The sequence below is a fragment of the Bacillus rossius genome, chromosome 1 (genome assembly GCF_032445375.1).
Source record: "Bacillus rossius redtenbacheri isolate Brsri chromosome 1, Brsri_v3, whole genome shotgun sequence".
Taxonomy (NCBI): Eukaryota; Metazoa; Arthropoda; class Insecta; order Phasmatodea; family Bacillidae; genus Bacillus; species Bacillus rossius.
Genome location: NC_086330.1, coordinates 99,384,319 through 99,405,660, shown reverse-complemented (window position 1 = coordinate 99,405,660; position 21,342 = coordinate 99,384,319). Strand labels below are relative to the sequence as shown.

Genomic DNA, 21,342 nt, shown 5'->3' with positions numbered 1-21,342 from the left:
TAACATCAAACCTGGGTAAGGAACAAATTCATATGTTATCATGTTGCAAATATACATATAATAAGAAACTTGGTAATGCAATCTAAAATAGAATTCTTTAAAGTGATGTCGAGCGTGATAAATATACGAAAATTGTGGTTTCAAATAAATTTATTGACACGAATCAAACGTAATTTTGGCAAACTCCGTGAGAATTCGTTGCTGGAGCAGCTACTTCGGATATGTATAAAATAATTAGATTTGCAGAGCGAAAGATAAAAGTATATGATGAAACGGAAAAGTGAAAAAGAGTTGAAAAAAAATGCTAAACCTCGGCTTTGGACCCGATTATCAACAAAGAATTTTATAAAAAAATACTGCTCATTTGTCATCATAAACAGGTAAATCTATAATGTTTAGATTTGGGTTTGTGAACATTCGTTTGCGCCATCCGCCACAGATGGCAGCACCGTGGTTACACATTTCCGTTCCATGAAGTAGCATTCACGAAATCACTCCTACCAAATGCCGTACATCGGGAGCTAAGATGTTACACATCAAAAATATCTCGGGTCTTGGCCAGCATGTGAAGGTAATTATTTTCGCTTGTTTTGTCTAAAATGTATCAGGTTTCGAGACGACGGCCCACATGAACTGATCGGTGTTCGAACGAAAACGACGTCATGGCAAACAAAACTCTTGATCCGAACGGGCTAGTGAGGCACCGAGGCATCACGTCCTCCCTTCTGCATGCCAAGTGACGTCACGCAACGCGCGCCACGCAAGTTTTCCGAACAGGCTTGCCGCCAGCTTATCGACTTATCGAGCGGTCGCCTGGCCCGAGCTCATGCGCCCCTCCAAGTCGCCACGCGAGGGTGTTTGCATATCCGCCAGGCGCGTCGAGTGTTCAGGGGAGGCCTCTCGACCAGTCGCCGGAAGGAATAGGACCTCCAGGAGGGGAAAAAAAAGTAATCAAGCTTGTATTCTTTTTTTATATTTTAAATTTATGCAGATTAAAAAAAATTCCCCAGGGTGATCTATTCGGGAGCTCGTGGGTCGCGCTGCGCCTGCAGGGTATACTCCGGGCGATGCACCACGCGCGCAACGGGAAGCATAAATCAAAGGCGCCCGGCGCTCCTCCCCTGCAGGGTCGTGAGATACAAGCAGTCGGAGCGGAGACGGGAATTTCCTTTCTTAACTGCCTGCAGTCATTCCGAGGAACCGACTTGCAGTTTCCTGACTCAGAAGTGATACTGCGGTAAAAAATGATAGCGAAGTAATTCGTGTTTAATTTAATCCTTTCCGCCACACTATGTATATCATTTCTCAATGTTAAATATTAATATTTTGTATCTGAAACAAGCAACGTTTTTATTTTTCATAAAATAAAAATAGAAAGATATTAAATTGTTTATTTTAAACACTGATATGAAAATATGAAAAGTCATTATAATAAAATTTAATATCTTAGGTGATAATAATTATGATGTCGATTAGAATGTACACCATGACAAGGTACACGCCTTATTCTCGAAAAGATCTCCAGATCAGCTTGGTGTTTAAACTTTGTAGCATTGTCTGCGTTTCGTGGTTGGCTGGGTTTATCTCATGTACGCGTATACCTTCAGCGCACCAATCATGGCCATCCAGTGTGGAAACAAAAGCGTCCTGAATGGCCGGCTTCTCATGCAGACGGCCGGCAATTACAAGGAAACAATCGCTAGTGCGGGCATATCGTACTTTAGTCTAGTGAGCAAACATATTTATTTTCGCTAAAAAATACATTCCCCTAACCATGACCCACAAATTAAAGTTGTATATAAACTCAATTTATCATTGGGTTATGAATCGTACACTAAAGTGAACGAATGGACTGAAGGGGTAAATTTGATTCTTGCATCGTATTTGTTTGCGAATAGAGCAAGAAGTAATTCCAGTGAACTTTATTTCAAATGATTATCTTAGCATTGTTTCATTAGTTATGTTTGAGTGAAAATGCATTAGTTCAGGAATTTGAGTGGGAAATTTGCTATTTTATGTTTATTTTCAGTTTTTTGAGTATATATCTTAAAATGTGTTGGTTTGGTACGGCAGACACGAAAACCTGCAAACTGAATATAACGCTTTGGTCAACAATTTAGGAACCCAGTTCCTGGCTTCTGAGTAGATTTTGGCAACGATAGAGAAAGTGATTCATACATTTTCAATATCCAATTAATATATTTTTATTCAAGTTTTTATAACACAAGGCACGGCTTAGGAAAAACATAAGATAAGAAGGTAGAACCTATCTTACTCAAATTTGTTTAGTTGCTGAGGAACTTTCTTGACTGCGGAAGATTCACACTCAAACGAAATACACTTTGGTTGTTTACGAACAGCTCCTTTAAGGACTTAGCTTAAAGGACCATTGAAGAGTGCATATTCAAGAATGGTAGACATTTTGGTTGACTTTCCAAGTAGTTGCAAGCATCCTTACAGAATCTTTCGCGTCAATTCACGCATCCATATGACATTTTATATCGTTAAGTTAAAATGTAATTTTGTCTACTGTCTTTTGGTTTGATATATTTGTGTCAAATTATTAACTTAAAAATTTTAAAATTTAAATTGCCAAAAATTTAGCATGGTCAATTTGCAAACACAAAAAAGAATGTCGGCTAAAAAAGTATTTCAATGTTGATACAGCAGGTTTTGTTAGCGTCTAAATAAATCGAATTATTTCACGGCTATTCTCTCAGTGAATGCATCCTTGAAATTAAAGGATCCTTTAGTTTAGTCTTCATCCTTACTATTCGGAAAGAGTGAATTTGTAATTGTGTCGGCAAACTACTAGTGTGGTTGATGTTAAAGACTGGTAAGGAAACCGAAATATGCAACATACAGACAGAAATGATGCGCTTTGCCCAAGCTTGCGGAACAAAGTTCGTGCCGCATGATGTGCACGATTAAACGACCTTTTCCCTCTGATTTCCCGGCCAGATTCCCAAGTGTACCTCTCCTTTCTCTTCAGGGAAGTAATTTAATTAGTTATCTCATGCCGACGGCTTTTTTTTTAGTTCGGTGGAAATCGATACTCATACTCGATTGTTTGATGCCCGCTGCTCGTTCTTTAAATGATTCATTCAACGGGGAATTTTGATTTAATACCATTTTTTGGACATATGCCATTGCAGTTTTTGCACTGTTTGTATTGGGAAAAACTCAAGAAGGCAATATAGATTTTAAAAAAAATTGGTTGTCTGTAAAGTCGGTTTACGGACGATAGTTTAACGTGACAACGTCATAAAAAAACATTGATGAAATGATTGATCCAGCAGAAAATGTAATATCCAATTCGGCCTGAGACTGAGCCGTAATATGTTTTTGCAACCAAACCATTTAGGCATTAAAAATATGGTATTCTTTGAGGAAGGATTTTTTTTTTTAATTTTTCTATCTTTTGTATGGTAAATTATACCTCTGCATACTTTTATGAATAAAATTGAATCTTTTTATTGAATTATCACTATTTTGTATGGATACAAAGAAGGAGTGAAATGAAATCTACTATTTAATTTATAAATTTGCTTTTATTTGCACTCATTAATTCAAATATGTTTATTACTTTTGTAGTGTCGCGCGCGCCGTATTTCTTTTTACAAGTACAAAAATGGGAGAAAAATGGGTGGTATCGCGGCGGCGGGGTTTCGATCCGTCAACCTTTGGAATAAAAGTCAGCGATGCTAACCGCACGGCCACGAGGCCATATTGCAAATAATAGTTTAAGATGTTGTGTATGTGCTTATAAAATTTTTGTTTTGTGTTCTGGAAGTTTTAAAAACGCATGTAGTCCGCCATGTTTATTTCTTATAGTGGTAGGCGGGAAATTAAAAATATATTGTCGGCTGCTAGTCGGCCGCCATGTTTATACTAACTTCAAGATCGTCGAGGATGTTTTACGCTTTTTCGCAATTACACATTTAACGACGAAGTTTGTTCGTCGTGAAATTAAACGTAGAATTTAATAAAAATGCCCTTGCAGTTAATAAAAAAGTATAAGTAAGTTTAAGAAATAATTTCGGCTTTAATCTCCAACCCAGACGCTCGTGGTGCGCTGGGGCCGAGATTAAAATTCGTCGAGAATATTTTACGTTTTTATGTCTTCCAGTGCTCTAAATGGTATGCAATTGTGGCCCCGGGCACAACATTTTATTTATAATTCATTAATAATAACGCCATTCGCGATAAACAAAGGAAAATATGTATTAACGAGTGCCCGGTTTCCGCGGAAGACAATGAGCGTAACGGGACACATCGTAGTGGGAAAATGTGCGTAACGGAACACTTTTTCGTGCGTGCAGCCGGCGTTCATCGATTTATTAGACGTTGTCACGTCAAAATGAAAACATAACTCCTCAGAGAACAAGACTAAATCAGCTGATGTCGAACAGATGGACCCGCCGATGAAACTGAACAGGTATTGTGGACAACACAATGCCGACAGCACAGACGATCAATGTAAAACTTTAAATATCAGACAGCACAAGAATTCTGTGTAAGAAATTTAGTCATGAAAAATTAACAGCACAGACGAACACAGTGGACTAACGTTCTAAAAAGAACCTGGACAACGCTGCAAAAATACGAACACAACGATGAAAATAAACAGGTATTATGTACAACACAACAACTACAGCACCGACGAATGCAGTAGATTTCCTATGACAAAACAGTTGCGACGTCATCAGGCACAAAGTTCGTCTGTGCTGTAGTCATTGTGTTGTCTATAATACTTGTTTAGTTCCATCGTTTTGCCCATCTGTTTGATATCAGCAATTTAGGCTTGGTGTATGAGGGTTTATATTTTCATTTTTATTTATTATTTTGCATCCTTGATTTTTTTTACTTGACAAACAGCGACGGAATTTTTTCCTTGTACAAACCTCTCTCTCAATGAGAGAGAAGTTTTGTAGTTATTGCGTGTTAACTTTCCGTCCCCTAACCTCTGTGTGGGCAACCTTGCCGAAACACTACTGTGCGCGGGTGGTATTGTGTTTCGAGTGTTTCGAAAAGTTTCCGAATGCCACCCCTCGCCGAGCAGCCTGTAGTCGGAAAGCTCGAATGTTAACCACGTCGTTCTGCGTGTCTCGCCGGAGAACGCGCAGATTCACAAACGAGTTTGGCATCTTGGATCAGAAGAAGAGCAACCAAAGCCTCGTGCCTGCCGAATGAAACGACAACCTCATTTCCCAACCCCCCTGCTTCCCCACGCCCTCGACACAACCCAGCCATCCCCGCCCACTTCCGCCCCTAGCCCTCAACCGGCTGTATAGCTTCGGTGGGCGGGGGCTCGGAAACTTGCGCGAAGCGCCGGAGGCAGGCTTGCAGGCGTTTCTCCTTTCGGAACATTTTCAATTAGTGGGGAAATCGTGCGTGGCACGTGAACACACGGACGTGGCACGTGAACACACGGACGTGGATGGTGAACTCGATTGCGACGGCAGTTCACCGACTGTCAATACGGGAGGAACGTAAAGAAAAATCACCTGCGTAAAATATAGACTGAAGTCAATTTGCAGTTAAGATCTCGAGGCCTATACATAAAATATTAGCTTTACTCCTTCAGCACTCAGACAATGGAATCTTCCAGAACGTAAAGTTTGGGAACATTGTGATACAGTATTACAACAAAACCGCCAATCTATGGTAATATTACATTAAAAAAAAAAGGAGTGGAGAAAGGACGCATTTTTTGTTTGTAACAAGTAGACACGAAAACTACTAGAGCTACTTTAAAAATTATTTTAGTGCTACATTATTCATAACATAAGACACTAAATTTTATTAAAAAAATATTTTAAATATAGCAAAATTTGTAACTGTAACTGTAGTAAAAGGACTAAAACGAATAATTTCTTGTATTTAGACGATTAAATCGTTAAATAATAACAAAATAACATGTACTTAGAATATGACATATATGTTTTATATACGAGGGATTTTTTTCAACATCCGATGGGCTATAAATTAGACAAATTTACTTAACATAATTTTATCATCCAATGAACTGCAAGGTCTTACATATTTTTGTTCATAATCGCCAAAATGATTGAGACATTTGTCATATCGTGACACAAGCTTCTCGATGTCTTCTCAGAAGAAGTTAGCCGTCAGTGAATAGAGATACAGGGCCAGCGCCTGGATCTCCCTCTCCCTCAGGACGCCGCTGTGAGGCGGATGGACTAATAGCGCGGCGCACTGGCTCCCGCGTCAATAATAATTATCACAAGAGTTGCGAATATTGGGACATTACTCTTTCCAAATGCAGTATACCGAGAGCTAAGGCGTTAAACATAAAATTTTTGTTGGAACTTGAAATTTAACTAAATGTCAGATTTTATAGTGCTTACAAATCTGTATCATTCAGTGCGAAGTCAGGTACCATACTAGTTGTTTATTTTCTGGTCCTGTTTGAAGTTTGTCTAGGCCGCCTATCGCAAGACATCTCGTATTACCGTTTAGTGACATTTATACTGAGAAAACCCTCTTCTTTGAATTTCCAGTGTTAACCAACTTAGAACGGAGTGCTAGCGGTTAGCCAAGCATGACATTAATAGGATAATTTTTCAACTGGTGAGCCCCCATTTCCCGCTACGCCAGCGTCAGCCCCTTCACAGTTATGACACTCCTCCGGCATGCATGTAAGTAGCCAAGTTTTGTCAGAGTGAGGACACGTTTCAGGACAACACCTGTACGCTTGAGGTAGGGGTTCTTGATGTGTAACATTTAACTCTCGGGATACGGCATTTGGTGGGAGAAACTACGTGAATTAAAGGAAGTCGCATGGGACGGAAATGTGTAAACATGATGCTGCCATATGTGGCGGATGGAGCGAACCAATGTTCATAAAGACAAAGAGAAACCTTATATTATTAACAGTTTAGTGATTATTATTTTCAAGATGGCCAGTATTTTAATAAATTCCTTGCCGGAAATCAGGCCTGAAGCCTGGTTTTTTATTTTTAAAAGTATTTTTTTTTCGCTTTAATCGGAGCCATTTCATTATATAGTTTAAACTTTTACTCTGCAAATCGAATTATCCGATAGTCAACGTAGCTGTTCTGTCAGCGAATCTTAGCGTCATGTGCGAAAACTATGTGTGATTTGCGTCCAGAAATGTAATTAAAAACCAAATTCGGTTATATTTATGGCGCTCAGAATTATTTTGAATAATTCTGCGTTGACATTTAGTATTATATTTAAGTGAGTAGTATTTAATAGTTCCTATTGCGCCATGCTGCAGGTGTGGAACTTGACCGGAGCTCAAGCTGTGATTGTGATGTAACGGCGGCTATTTTGGAGGTTTTTGATCTTAAAACTTTGACCTTGACCTATGACCTTGACCCCGGCGGCCATCTTGGATCCACTATCTATGATTCCGCGATTTTGTTTTCTATAACTTTCCAACATTATGAATTATATCACCATTGCAATTTTTATTATAGCCACCATTTTGAATTCTGAAATCATGTCCGCCATCACGGATGTGACATCACAGTCCCTTTTTTCGATTCTTACATCATGTCAGCCATTTTGTTTTCGTCCGCTGGAGACCGCTAACTTGGATGATGTCATGTTTGCCATATTGTTTTTTGTTCTGCTGGAGGCAGCCATCTTGGATTCCGACATCTTTGTTCGCTCTATTAACTGCTATAGAGTTCCAGCATCTCTCTCATCACATAAGGTCGATGTTCCATTACCTACCATAGCTATTATGGTCCTTATCGACATATTAAATGTAATGTTTTATGAAAAATACATTGGGAGTACTGTGATTCGAACGAACGCAGCTCTGATCTCTAGGTTGAGAAAATACACCTTTAACCACTCGGCCATCGAGACATTTACCCGACTGAGAATTAAATAAGGTATAAAAATTAAAACACATATTCAAATATGTACTTTTTTTTTTAATTTGAAGAAATAATAGTATCGCTTGTTCGAGACAGAAGCGGTGTATTTTTTTCAGTACTCGCTACCAGGAGCGCTAGTGCCACTTAGTACACACGGTATCTGCTAGAGAGTGCTGCCATCATCTTGTTTTCAATACTTCTTACTTGGAGCCCTAGGGTCACTTGGTACACACATCATCTGCTAGAGTGTGTTACCACCATTTTAGTTTGAATTTTACCCGCTAGAGTGCAAGACTCATTTATTGTTACTGTGGCAACCACGATATTGACATTTGACCGCCATCTTGGAAATTAGTAATAATTAACCTAAACATTCAGAAACAATTCCACAAATTAAAGATTATGCAATTAATATACTGATAGATTAGATCGGTTCCTATCCTTGGTTCAGTACTTGATCGATGCAAAACATTTTAATTTTAAATAAAAAAATTAATTTAAATAAATATAGTGGAAAGTTTTAATATAAGCTTAAATTAATCTACTACCATCTTGGAAATTCGTAATTAATTAGCTAGAAATTCGGGAAACATTCCAAAATTCATCGAAAAATATCACTCATTTATATAATGATTGATTCGATCGATATTTGTCATTGGTTCGGAACTTGATCAATGCAAAAAAAGTTATTTCAGTCAAAAACACTTATTTAATAAATCATGTTCAAAATCCGAAACGCAGCTTAAGTTCATAGTATACCAGACTCCTATAAGCCGATATGGCCACCGTCTTGACATTTATATTTATTGACCTGAAATTCGGAAAAAATTCCAAAATTCACAAAAAAAAAACAAAAAAAAAACACTTATTCAAATAATGATTGACGTGATAGATTTCCGACCTTGGTTTGTTTCTCAACAAGTGATAAGAGTAACTAATACTAAAATAAATTTTAAATTCTGTTTCCCATTACCTTTCGTGGAGTTTATTAACCATTCATTCTACGAAAAACGATTTTATACAAGATACCTGACCGATGAAATAAATACGTTGTCTGTGTGCCTACCATGGAAGTCTAATTTTTCGATATTTGGAATAAGTTCCAACCAGGTATTTTTCAATGTTATGCGTATAGACCAAGCATCTCCGAACCAAGAGGTATTTTACGATGATTATAATACAGTTGATCCACCTTTGCGAGGGGATAACGGAACCGTTCCCAGCGGTTTTAGTGCAACGTGGGCGAAGGCAACGTTGACGTGTGGCCAGAGACCTGTCTTGCGTGGCCTCGCATCTTGAGGACGACCGGTTTTTACGTCGTTCCTTTTTTTTTTTTCCTCTCGTCGGCCACACCGCAGCCATCTCCTCGGTGGGTAATTCCCGATCTTGCGGTGCACCGCATTTCCTCGTGGCCACCGCGTCTATATGAGCGCGCGGGCTGGCGGTTTTCCTCCAGTGTCTCCGAGAACCCCTTCCAGTGAGTGTGGACGCCTTGCCTCCCGGGATCCGTGACAAGTAAGTCTGAACTCACAACGCTAGCAAATTGTCCACTGATTTTAAGGGCGAGGAATAGCATCCGAAAGAACACAATCCACGTTTATATTTATGTGTAACTTCTTAGCTCAGTATACAGCAATTCGTAGGAGTGATTTCTTGAATGGAACGGAAGTAGCATGGAACGGAAATGTTTAAACACGGCTATGCCATTTGTGGCGGATGGTACGAACCAATTGCACGAAGCCAAAGGAAAACTTTATAGTGTTAACTGTTTAGTGTATTTTTTTTAACAAGAATGGACAGTTTTTTTTAATAAAATTATTTTTATAAAATCTGGTCCAAGTCCAGTCATTATTGCTTTCATCGGAGCTGTTTCTTTATGTAGTTTAATATTTGTATCTGAAAATTGAACAATTCAGTAGTCGACGTAGCGGTGGGTGCGGAAACTACGAGTGAATCGCGTCAAGAAATGAAAACACAATATATTTATCACGCTTGGAAATATTTTAAAGAATTCGACGTTAAATTTCGCTTCAAAATTTCGTATTATAATTGTATTTGCAACATGAAAACACATGAATTTACTCGTTGCCGAGTTTAGATGTTACATATCTTTGGCGAGTACTGAAAGACTAGCTCTAATTTTTTTTTGGAATGGCTACAGCTGTAATAAAACTGTTAATGTAACAATAATATGGTTTTCGTAAGCCCTAATCTCTAACTTGATTTTCTTTGGACATATGACTTTTTTATTATAAAACCATACTTAAGCCTTTTATCACCCTCTCAGGGGTTAAATTTCAGAAAGTGGGATAAAAGTGTTGGTGGGTATTTTATGTTAATTATTCATACATAATATCATACTTTCTGCTACTTTGTTTTGGAGAAACGATTTTTTTATTAAACAAAACAAAATTATCACAGTTTCACACTTATAAAAGTTAAATTTTGAAAAAAAAAATCATCAGGCTAACTAAATTTTGTAAGGAAGTATTGTTTTTAAAATAATTTTTAACTTATACAATCAGTGGTTGAGGCTAGGTTTCGATATGCAACTATGCCAGTCTATACTTTTATATGTAAGGAAGTTTACCATATATATATCAGAGCAGTCGACAGTCGTGTGCAATGTGAGAAAAATGATTAAAGATACAGGAAAGTATGCATATGAGTGCCGACTGACAGACTAAATATCTGCACTCACTTCACGCACGAGAATCGTCCTGCAAGTTGACTGCAGTCTGCAGGTTGCAATATCTTACTATCGCCAAACAGCGACACTTGACTACATATAAAAAAGGCGTGCTAGAATTTCTTCATAAATGGACGATTTCAAAACAGCTTCAATAGTTATATGCTGTCAATTGTTATAGATTTGCAGTAGGTTACACAGTTTTATATGTAGCATGCAGCTAGCAAAGACGAATCAGTAAAATTTTTGCTCTCTTTATTAGAAAAAACAAGACTTTAAGATTTTATTTTAAACTATGTAATTTATTATTTACGTTAGCCTAATTTAGCATTTGCATGTAGGAGAGAAACTTGAAACATAAATATGTAAAAAAATTGTCACGATGCAACACATAATACACTGTTGTTTAAAAGTATGAGTGAAAATACTAGAAAATTAAGCAAAAAGAATTTAGTTGGCAAAGAAAAAACCAACACAACCGAGTCAAAACAAGTATAAAATACTTGTATTTTATACTAATAACAATAAAACTTCTCAATGTGTGATAATAAAGACAACATAGACGAACACAGTAATTAGTCTGTGTTCACATGTGGCTTATTTGTCGTATCACTGGATTTTGGTTTCAATTTTGGTTATGCATAATATTTTTTCTGAGAAATGTTATGATATGTTTATTTATATCCATCGACCACATCTTCTTCCGTTGTAAAAAAAAATGAGGTTTGGTTACTGCATATTTTTGAGAAATTAAATTTTTTATTAAAAGTGTATATATTGAATTTATTATTTTGTTTAGTAGGTACACCCACAGAAACAAACTTAAAAAAAGGCCTGTTTTTAAATTTTGGGAGGGGGAGTGAGAAATCGCACCACTGAATAAACGCTATTATATTTGTTGTAAATCAGGTGTCCCAACACCTGAGTTTTAATTTTAACCCCGGTTATTCTAATTCCGTTTTTGTTGACCCAGCAGATCTGCGATTCCACATTTTCGGAGGTCTTCCTGTAACTTTTTTCACCGATAAAACAAGGCCAATAGTGTCGGTAGAAGTAAAAGTTACCATTCATTATCTGCGTTATTTTATAGTTATTTTTTGGCAACTTAAATAAACATTTTCTGGAATGCGCTCTATGAGCTTACTGAATTGGACCCTCACAGATAATCATGATGGCCCGCAGAGAAATAATCTTATAACGCTCAGAGATTGTTTTTCGTCTGGCTATTGCTTGTCTGTTTCCCAAACGAGAGGTTCAGTTAGACCATACGTTTCTCATCTGCCAGATGAAAATGCAGTTCTACAACTGCGTACATTGCCCTAGCAAACGGACGGTATCACTAAGGATTTTTCACTATACTGGTTGAGAGTGAAATGGATCGACAATCTCTGCCGGCAGATTCATCACGATAAATAAAAGTTGTAAATATCAATAAAACTTACGTTTTAAAATGCTTACCAGGGCTGGGATTTGTTTTTGAATTTGGACCTAAACACCAGTTTTAGTGTAAATACTTAAGTATTTAAGATAAAATTCTGAGCATCTGGATTAAGTTTAATTGAATGAAGTTCTTCAAACACCATGTGTTTTTTCGCTGTCGCGAACATATTTCATTAAAATAATTGGGGGTAACACCTATTTTTTTTTCCACATATACATTTTTTGACGTGTTACTACCTCCAATTAATTAATGAAATTTTTTTGACAGGGAAAATATTTTTGACGGTTGTATAACTTGATTTAACTAAACAAAATTTAGACGTTCAGTGGTCCATATTAAATACTTTCTTATTTACAACAAACAATGTTCTTCAGCTTCAAACTTCAAAGAATACCTAAATGGCAATTTAAATAATCCATCAGCGAGTTAATTTTTTTTATTTGGAAAAAAATGCGCTCAAAAAAGTTCTGATTTTTAGGAACAGATGTCGCATCACGAATGACTATATAAATATTTCGTCAGTGAGAGTTACTTTATCTCATGCAATAAACATGTTGAAAGTAGTTCCGATGTCACGTTATGTTTTGTTAGAGTAAATAAATATATTTTTTATTTTTATGTGGAATGCTGGATGCTCTCTTACAGTCACAAGAGAAGGAAGGCTTCGCTAGGCCTTAAGGGGAAGGGAAATCGTCTTGAATTGTAGTGTTTCTCTGTTGTTTTAAGGCATAGTAGTAATGATTCTTTCTGTTTGAATCACACATGATAAAAATATTATAAGAGTATATTTGGTAACAGAAACTCACGAACCAAAATACTATTTCTAAAATGAAGTATTTCTTATAATCTGTAATATATTAAAATATGCATAAAAATTATAAAAAAATATGCTGGGAATATATATATTTATGTTAAAAAATAAAAATATACATATGCATACCAATACATCATATATATGACTAGTAAAGAAAAGGGACTACTGGGACAAAGGGCTCAGAGTGTGGTGTCTGGCGCTGACCGAGCTCTGATGTCACATCCATCTCTGACGTCCCGGCAGCCACCTGATGACGGCTCCCAAGTATTTGACAAGGGTTCAGAGAGAGAGAAAGAGAGAGAAAGAGAGAAAGAGAGAGAGCGTTAATTCATTGCAGCAAATATTAACACATTAATTTTATTTTCTATTGTCCCACGGACAACTGTAACGACAGCTATCTTTTCTTGCTAACGACCATCACATCATCATATCACCTTCATCCTCACGATTAATTTAAATAACAACATGAAATGCCTTTAACTAAAACCATATTTTCCAATATTTCATACCTTCATGTCACAGAGAGGTTTCTGAAACTACCCAGGAACTGATCCTACCTTTTAAGCCATTGTTGCTGTGCTTCTTCAACACCACCCAAGTGGGGTGGTGACCCTGGGGAGTTTTGGGAAGAGAGAATGATGAGAAGGAAGGGGGAGGAGTACCTATGCTAAAGCACAGGTTAAGAGGAAATCATATCAAAGCATTATAAACAATAAGTGGTTGGGTAAAGAGGACGGGCAGGCCCTGAATGGATTGAGGCACTTTTAGTTCAAAGGTGTGTTTGAGGATATTTTAGTCTCACTGGTAACATTCAACCTAATTTTCTTTACTGTATATAATAAAAAATATCTAACTAACATATTGTATGCCACACATATTTTATTTTAGTAATCGTACAGTTGCTAATAAAAATATTACATTGAATTTTTTTATTATGTTATTTTTAGGGAAGTTATCTTAACTAACAAAATTAAAAAAAAATATTTAAGAAAAAATGAAGTAAAACATTCTATAATTTAAATAAATTATATACATTTGTAACATATTTATTAAAATATTGGTTTTGGACAATTTATTTAATGAAACACTCATTGAAAACCTTTAGATACTTAGCTGATATGAAAATAAATTTATTAATAATGCGTAAGAAACACTTAAGTCCATTTTCAAATCTTTGTTGAACAGAATGAGGAATGGATGAGTTAAAATATTAAAAAATGTGTTGAATATGTTCAATTAAATGTTTTAGGGAAATTAGCATGGATTCCAAGTTAAGCATTATTTTGATAGTCAGCGACCTGTTAAAAACATTACAACTCGACTATTAATAGATATTAATAGATTATTTTCACTCTCAAACTACATATTAAACATAAATGTCTCTTGACTATATATTTAAGGCAAAAATGTCTTCTTAAATAATAAAATATGATTCAAGGTTTTTTTAAAACGAAATATTTATGTAATAAGTATATATTGCTAAAAAATTATAAGTTACTATAGTAAATACATTTTATAATAATTTGTCGAGGAAAGGAGGAATCCAGTACAGGTCCTGCGAAAAAAACTACACGATGATAAAGTAGTGTTTGGTGCGAATACTGTGACAACACTCTACACTGTCAATATAGAATAGGCATATAGTGTGGGTATTGCGACAGGTACCGGATGTCATTCGAATAAAGTATAGATCGGGTACTGCGACATGTACCTCACAATTCTCGCCTGGAGTTGAGTGCTAAAACTAAGACAGGTACAAACGACGTCAGCATATTGTAATTTGCGTACTGTGACCAATCCTCCACGACATCAACATAGAGTATATTGTGGGTACTGTGACAGGTACACTTGCTCAGTGTCAAATGTTATTAATTCACCACGTATTTCACGGTGTTGCTGTTTAGTCTAAAGCAATAACTCCAACAACCATCCTTCTACATTGGCAGGAAGTGTGGTCACTGTGACAGGTATTCCACGATGAATATATGAAGTTCAGTGCGGGTACTGCGACTAGCACTCCACGACATCGGTGTGGCCCTTACGGCGTGCCACCTCTAAGGGCGTCAATGTGTCACAGTCCGTCAGCGCTGTGCTTAGCTCCCGCCTACGTGTACCGTGAGAGATCTAGATATGCACGCGCCAGCCCCGCCCAGCGCTCGTCGTAGTCGATGCCGTCGACGTCAGCTCCGCGGCGCCACAGGTACCGCGCCACCTCGAGCCTCCGGTACTTGCAGGCGAGGTGCAAGGGCGCGTTCCCCCAGGAGTTGCGCGACTCTATGCCAGCCCCGGCGTCCAGCAGCTCCTCGACCAAGGGCAGCTGTCCGCCGGTGACCGCCCCGTGGAGCAGGTTGTCGCCGGAGCCGTCCACCATGTTGAGGCCGCGGCCAGCGTGCACCAGTACCGCGGTGAGCTCGCGGTGACCATCGTAGCCGATCTGCCAGGGCGCGTACTCCTCGCTCTCCGACACGGCCATGAGCTGGCTGAAGGCCGGGCTGGAGTGGTCCAGCACGTCGCCCAGCCCGCTGCGCAGTTTCCTCCAGTTCTTGGTGAGATTGTAGTCCGCCACCTACCCCCGGTACATTACACGAATAAACAAGGTCAACACCCAACAAAGTCGAATTGTTCAAGTTTTAAATAGATATAGAATAATGACTACCTATATCAGTCCAAGGTTCGACCAATGGGAAATTTCAAACCCTATTATATTTTTCGTCATCCCTGGACCTTAAAACCGTTCCAGTCTGCAATATTATCTTAATAGAGTTATCACTTTTAAAAGTATGTGTACCAACTTGGCCTTTATGGGAATTTGAAGTCTCACTCGGAGAAATAATTTTAACATTCTGGGTCTTTGTTCCTGACACCACCAGATTTAACTCTGGAAGAAAAGGGATTGGGAAAGTGTAGGGGGAGTAGTTAGGTTACTTACGATGAAGATGGCTCAGATCCCATTGGCAAAGTCGATGTCAACTCTAGATGAGACTTCAACAGGTGTGGTACCACCAGCATAAGAGAGCTTAATGACTTCAGTGCTAGCTGCACAGGAAACCACGATGAACGACGTTTCGCCCTCTATGAAGGCTTCAATGGCTGGTGATTCGATAATAACTATCAGGCATCGATGCCGTTTCTGTGACAAGATTTTCTCAAACAACAGTATAGCTCGACGACACAAGAAGAGAGAATGATCTAAGAATCCTCATCGCAAAATGTTTGGCTGTGAGAAATGTCATAAGCAGTTTGCCAGAAAGTATAATATGAAAACTCACACATGAAGACATGCAGAGGTCGTGCTGTACGACAGAAAATAAAGATTTCTCTGAAGCAGCCAAGATTGATGTGCATAAGAGTACACCGGGAGTTAGTACAATTCCAGCAATATCATCTGGTTCGGGTCTGAAAGGCTCGTCTTCATTAAATAGGCATCCTAGCAGCTACTGTGATATGTCGTTCGCATTTTTCCATAATTCACGAAGACATGAGCGGAGCAAATGTGTAAGAATCCTTCTCGTACGAAGTTTTACTGCGATGAGTGCCATGTTTGGTTTACGCGTATTGACAGTTTGCAACGGCATGCGAAAAAAAATGTAAAGGTGAAGACCGTGTGCCTACTGTTGAACTACCGACAAACTTTTTGACTCCTCGGTTTAGGTTGGGGACTCGTGAGCGTACAAGCAAAAAAGCAGATGTGCAGCAACCGATTGCTATGATGTCTGGACATGAAACTAAACCCAAGACTGTGTTCGGTACATTACAGGTGAATGATCATATGTTCTACTTGGCGCAGTCTGCATTTCGTGGAACATTGAATGACTACTATTATCTAAATAAGTTTAGTAAGTCGAAAGACACTTGTACTTTACTTGACGATATCATGCAGGACATTATCAATCAGCTTGCTGATGAAGTAGCTACATACGGACCTATAAAATATAACATGTAGCTGGACTATATATATGGTAACCCATATCGATTCGATGACAAAGTGAAGAAGTGTGCATTAGAGACAGTGAATACTCCCATTTACAGTTCCGATTATGTGAAGCTGACTGTTAAACATAGTACCGAGAAACTCTGACGCGAAGAAAAAGACTATGTAGGCAAAGGATCTGGCTGGTCTCTGTCTAGTATAAATCGATTGGAGCTGAGAAATAGTCATTTCATGCCAATGCAGGACTAAATTTTTATTAGATTGCTTACTTTAGCAAGTGTTTTTGTAGGAGAGTAGAGATTATGTAATAAATTGCATTTGTAGAAAATTTTTTTTTTGAACCTTTCATTTTTTATTTAAATTATTGACCAAGTATTGAACCACGGGCAGGAATCCATCAATTTAATCATTATATTAATAGTGATTTTTGATGAATTTTGGAATTTTTCCTGAATTTCTAGGTTAATTATTATGAATAATCAAGATGGTGGTCATTAATGTTTACTGGAGGCCGGCTGGCATGGAAACTAAGTTGATTTGAGGTCTTTCCACCATATTTATTGAAATGATTATTTTTTTTAGATAAAATTAAATATTTTGCATCACAAAGGGATCGAAAGCAATGAAGAAACTAATCGAATTAATCAATATGTTAATTGCATATTTTTAAAATGAATTTTGGAATTTTTCCCGAATTTCTAGCTGAATAATTACACATTTTCAAGATGGCATCCAAATTTCAAGATGGCGGGCGCCTCAGTAATTTTACAAGAATACTGCACTCTAGTCGACAAAAATTAAACTAACATGGTGGTAGCACACTATCAGACGAAAACCAGATGGCTGCCTCCAGCAGACTAAAACAAGATGGCGAACATGACGTCATACTAGCTGACGATATATACCTTGGCATTAGTGGTCGAAGGTCAGTCTGCTGGTGGCTTCTGTGGAGGAAGGATCTATCATAATATTCATATTTTTGACTTCACTGGGCTCGAACGAAAGACGTATGCGTGTTTTAAAAATATTTTATCAAAAATTGATTAATTAAATTTTTTTATGATTTTTCACATTTTTCCCGATATTTTAACATAAAAATTACGGATTTTCAAGATGGTGGTCATTACGAAATTTGCAATGGTTACATCACAATTCAAAATGGCGGAAAGTTCTAGAAAACAATATGGTGGAAAGTTAAAAAAATAACGAATCCAAGATGGCGGACCTAAAATGGCCACCGGGGTTAAGGTCAAAGGTCAAGGTCATCATACGGTGTTAAATGACATCTGGTTTTTCAATTGAGGTAAGTGTAAGTACATTAACTTCATGTTTAAAAAAAGACATACTTTATATTCTTAAATTATTATATTATTCTACTAATTTTAACGTAAAAATGATAGCCTTTTGTAAATACGTAATATACGAAAACACAGACATGCTGCTGATTGATTTATGGACGAGGAAAGTGTTATTATAGCAACTAATTACACGCACCTTATTGAAACATCGTCAGGCCTGTGGGATCAGTGGTTTCAGTTACTATAAGTTTAGCTAAAGGTACCGGGTACTATTCCCGGCCTGATCGCGGTTTATACAAGTGTGTGAAATTCGATTTCTGGGTGTTGTCTTTCCTTCGTTTCTCCACTGCGAAATAATAACTGCTAGTACAGCGTGGCCATTTCTCCACAGCTATAAATTCATCTTATAATGTCTAAAACATAAAAATAATATAGTATTTTATATTAATTGCCTGTGTATAAAACTTAAATATTCCTTTTTCTACATCTGAAAGAATAAGAGCAATCAATATTCTTCTTAGATGAGTGAGGAAAAACCTATTTAGTAGTGGTCCTACCTACAGTGGCGAAAAATCTATGCTGGTTCTTGGAAACGCGGGTATGGGAGTCAGTTTTCTGGACTCAAAGGAATGATTGATTGATAAACTGAATGAACGAACGATAATGATTGAATGAAAAATATAATAGATTATAGAAGCATAAATTATAGTATAAATAAAAAATAAATAATGATTTTATATACGAATGAAAAATGTTGTCTTTGAAAGATTTGTGCAATGGGAGTGCATGACTTGATGTAGGCTTTTGGACATACGCCATTGCTTAGCACATGTATGTCTGTAGAAGAAAACTACAAAAAAACACAAATTAAGCAAAAAATTGCTGTTGTCAGGATTTAACTCCACACAATACTCCACAACCGGAATATGGTCAACAAACAAAGAAAAACCAAGAAAAATGGACAAACAGAACGAAAAAACCCCCACAAATGATGACAGCACAAAAATACCGAACCCAAAATATTCAGCACAATAGTTGAAACGAGAGAAAAAACACAACCAAACGAAAAGACGAAACAAAAAACAATATTTTTCAAAAAAAAAAAAAAAAAAAAGAGAAACGAAAAAAACCACATATGATGACAGCACAAAAATATTGAACCCAAAAAAATTCAGCACAACAGTCAAAACGAGACAAAAAAACAACCAAACGCACCTGTGTTTCCGTACCATGTGCGTCTCTGCCTGAGGACGGGAGCAGATAGCAGTTCCCGAAACGTCGCTTGTTTCTGTTTTAGAAAACTGTTGTGTTTGTTTCGTCTTTTCGTTTGGTTGTGTTTTTGTCTCGTTTCAACTGTTGTGCTGAATTTTTTGGGTTCGGTATTTTTGTGCTGTCATCATTTGTGGGTTTTTTTTCGTTCTGTTAGACCATTTTTCTTTGTTTTTCTTTGTTTGTTGACCATATTCCGGTTGTGGAGTATTGCGTGGCGTTAAATCCTGACAACAGCAATTTTTTGCTTAATTTGTGTTTTTTTGCAGTTTTCTTCTACAGACATACATGTGCTAAGCAATGGCGTATGTCCAAAAGCCTACATCAAGTCATGAAAAATATTGATAGACGATAATTTATAGAATTAATAAATATATAAACAATATAATCAATGAAAGATTTAATAATTAATATAATGAGTGATAGAAGAATACATCGTAGAATGAATGAACAAATAATAATTAGAGAATTAATTTACTTTATAATTAATAACTGAAGGATTGAATTAATAAAAGATTTAACGATGGAAAAATAAATGATACTTAGAATGAATTATAGAATAAATAATACTACTTCGATATCTGTATATTTAATAAATGAATGTAAAATTTAATTATTGATAGAAGTATAAATGATAGTTGAATAAATTATAGTATAAATAAATGACAAAAATATTAATAAATTATATAATAAGTTAATAATATAATGAATAATAGAATGGACTATAAAAAATAAAATATAGGATGAATGAATAAAAATTTGAACGATAGAATTAAAGAACTAAAGAGTAAAACGAGTTTTAAAATGAATTACATATGTGATAATAGGAAATTATTATAATATAATAAATAACAATCAAATGGGTGAAATAAGTAATTATAAAACGTTAGAATGAATGAACGAACGAATAAATGCATGCATGAATTATGAATGAAGGTATGAATGAAATGGCTCATATTTTCATCGACATCGGGATGAGGTGCCATGAGATGATAATGGAACATTATCCTGGCCAGGAATCGAAACCGAACCATCTTGGTGAAGGCGAGTGACCTGACCTTTTGATACCCCTCTCCCCATTTTCGTCTTTATTGAGTTGAGTAAACATTATCGCAAGACACCTTTTCTATCCCAGGTGCGAGATGAACTGTTTTTCCTTTTCTCCTCCTTCCTGGTCCGCTCTAGATTGTCTCCAACCTTCCTCACAACCCTTTGCCGCTAGTTGGGTACAGTAGCGTATTATTTGATGTTCTGGTATGTAATCGCTATGCAGATACTATGAATCTTATGAAGTAAACTAAGTATCCACGGTTAAATATTTGCTCATATTGAGCAATAATTCTTTACTGGTGAGTGCTATTTTTAAATAAGATTTTCGGGGAGATTGATTAGGTAAGTCAGAGAAAACATTAAAACAATCACTATGAGCCAGAGTGATTTATATATATATAAGTTTGTATATAAATTTAAATATATTCAAAGGATATGGGCAAGACTATCTTTCATCCCAAGATTCAGCTCTCATGAAATCTGACCACTCGATCAGTGAGGTTAGAAAACACAGAAATAGATGTTTTAAGACCGACCACTCGATTAGTGAGGTCAGAAACCACCGACCAAGATGTTTTAAGGCTGATCCTTTGATTAGTGAGGTCAGAAACCATGTGCATCGAAGTTTTAACCTGACCATTCGATCAGTGAGGTCATAAAGCACACAGATAGGAGTTTTAAGGCTGAACACTCGATCAATGAGGTCAGAAAGCATATACATAGAAGTTTTAAGGCAGACTACTTGATAAGTGAGGTCAGGCAGCACAGGTATAGACGAGTCAAGGGTCGGCTTCACCCGCCAAGTTGAATTATTTGTGTGATATGCATTTGTATAGTTTTATGAAGAAATATTTCGCAGATGATATTATGGAACCTTAATTGAATGTCACCAATCACTTGAAATAAACAGAAAACAAATTAATGAGTGACCACGACGACATAAGTAAGACGAAATTTTTGATAGTATTTATGCCTG

The 21,342-nt window shown here is 36.9% G+C and overlaps 1 protein-coding gene across 2 annotated transcripts in view; it reads left to right on the top strand.

The window, feature by feature from the left end:
• Positions 1–9,222: 9,222 nt before the first annotated feature.
• LOC134540707 (receptor-interacting serine/threonine-protein kinase 4-like) overlaps positions 9,223–21,342 on the top strand; it is a 43,629-nt gene continuing 31,509 nt past the window's right edge. For both annotated transcript variants that reach the window (XM_063383604.1, XM_063383595.1), the window contains exon 1: positions 9,223–9,389. The gene's annotated coding sequence lies outside the window, so the exon portion shown is untranslated. The remainder of the gene's footprint in view (positions 9,390–21,342) is intronic.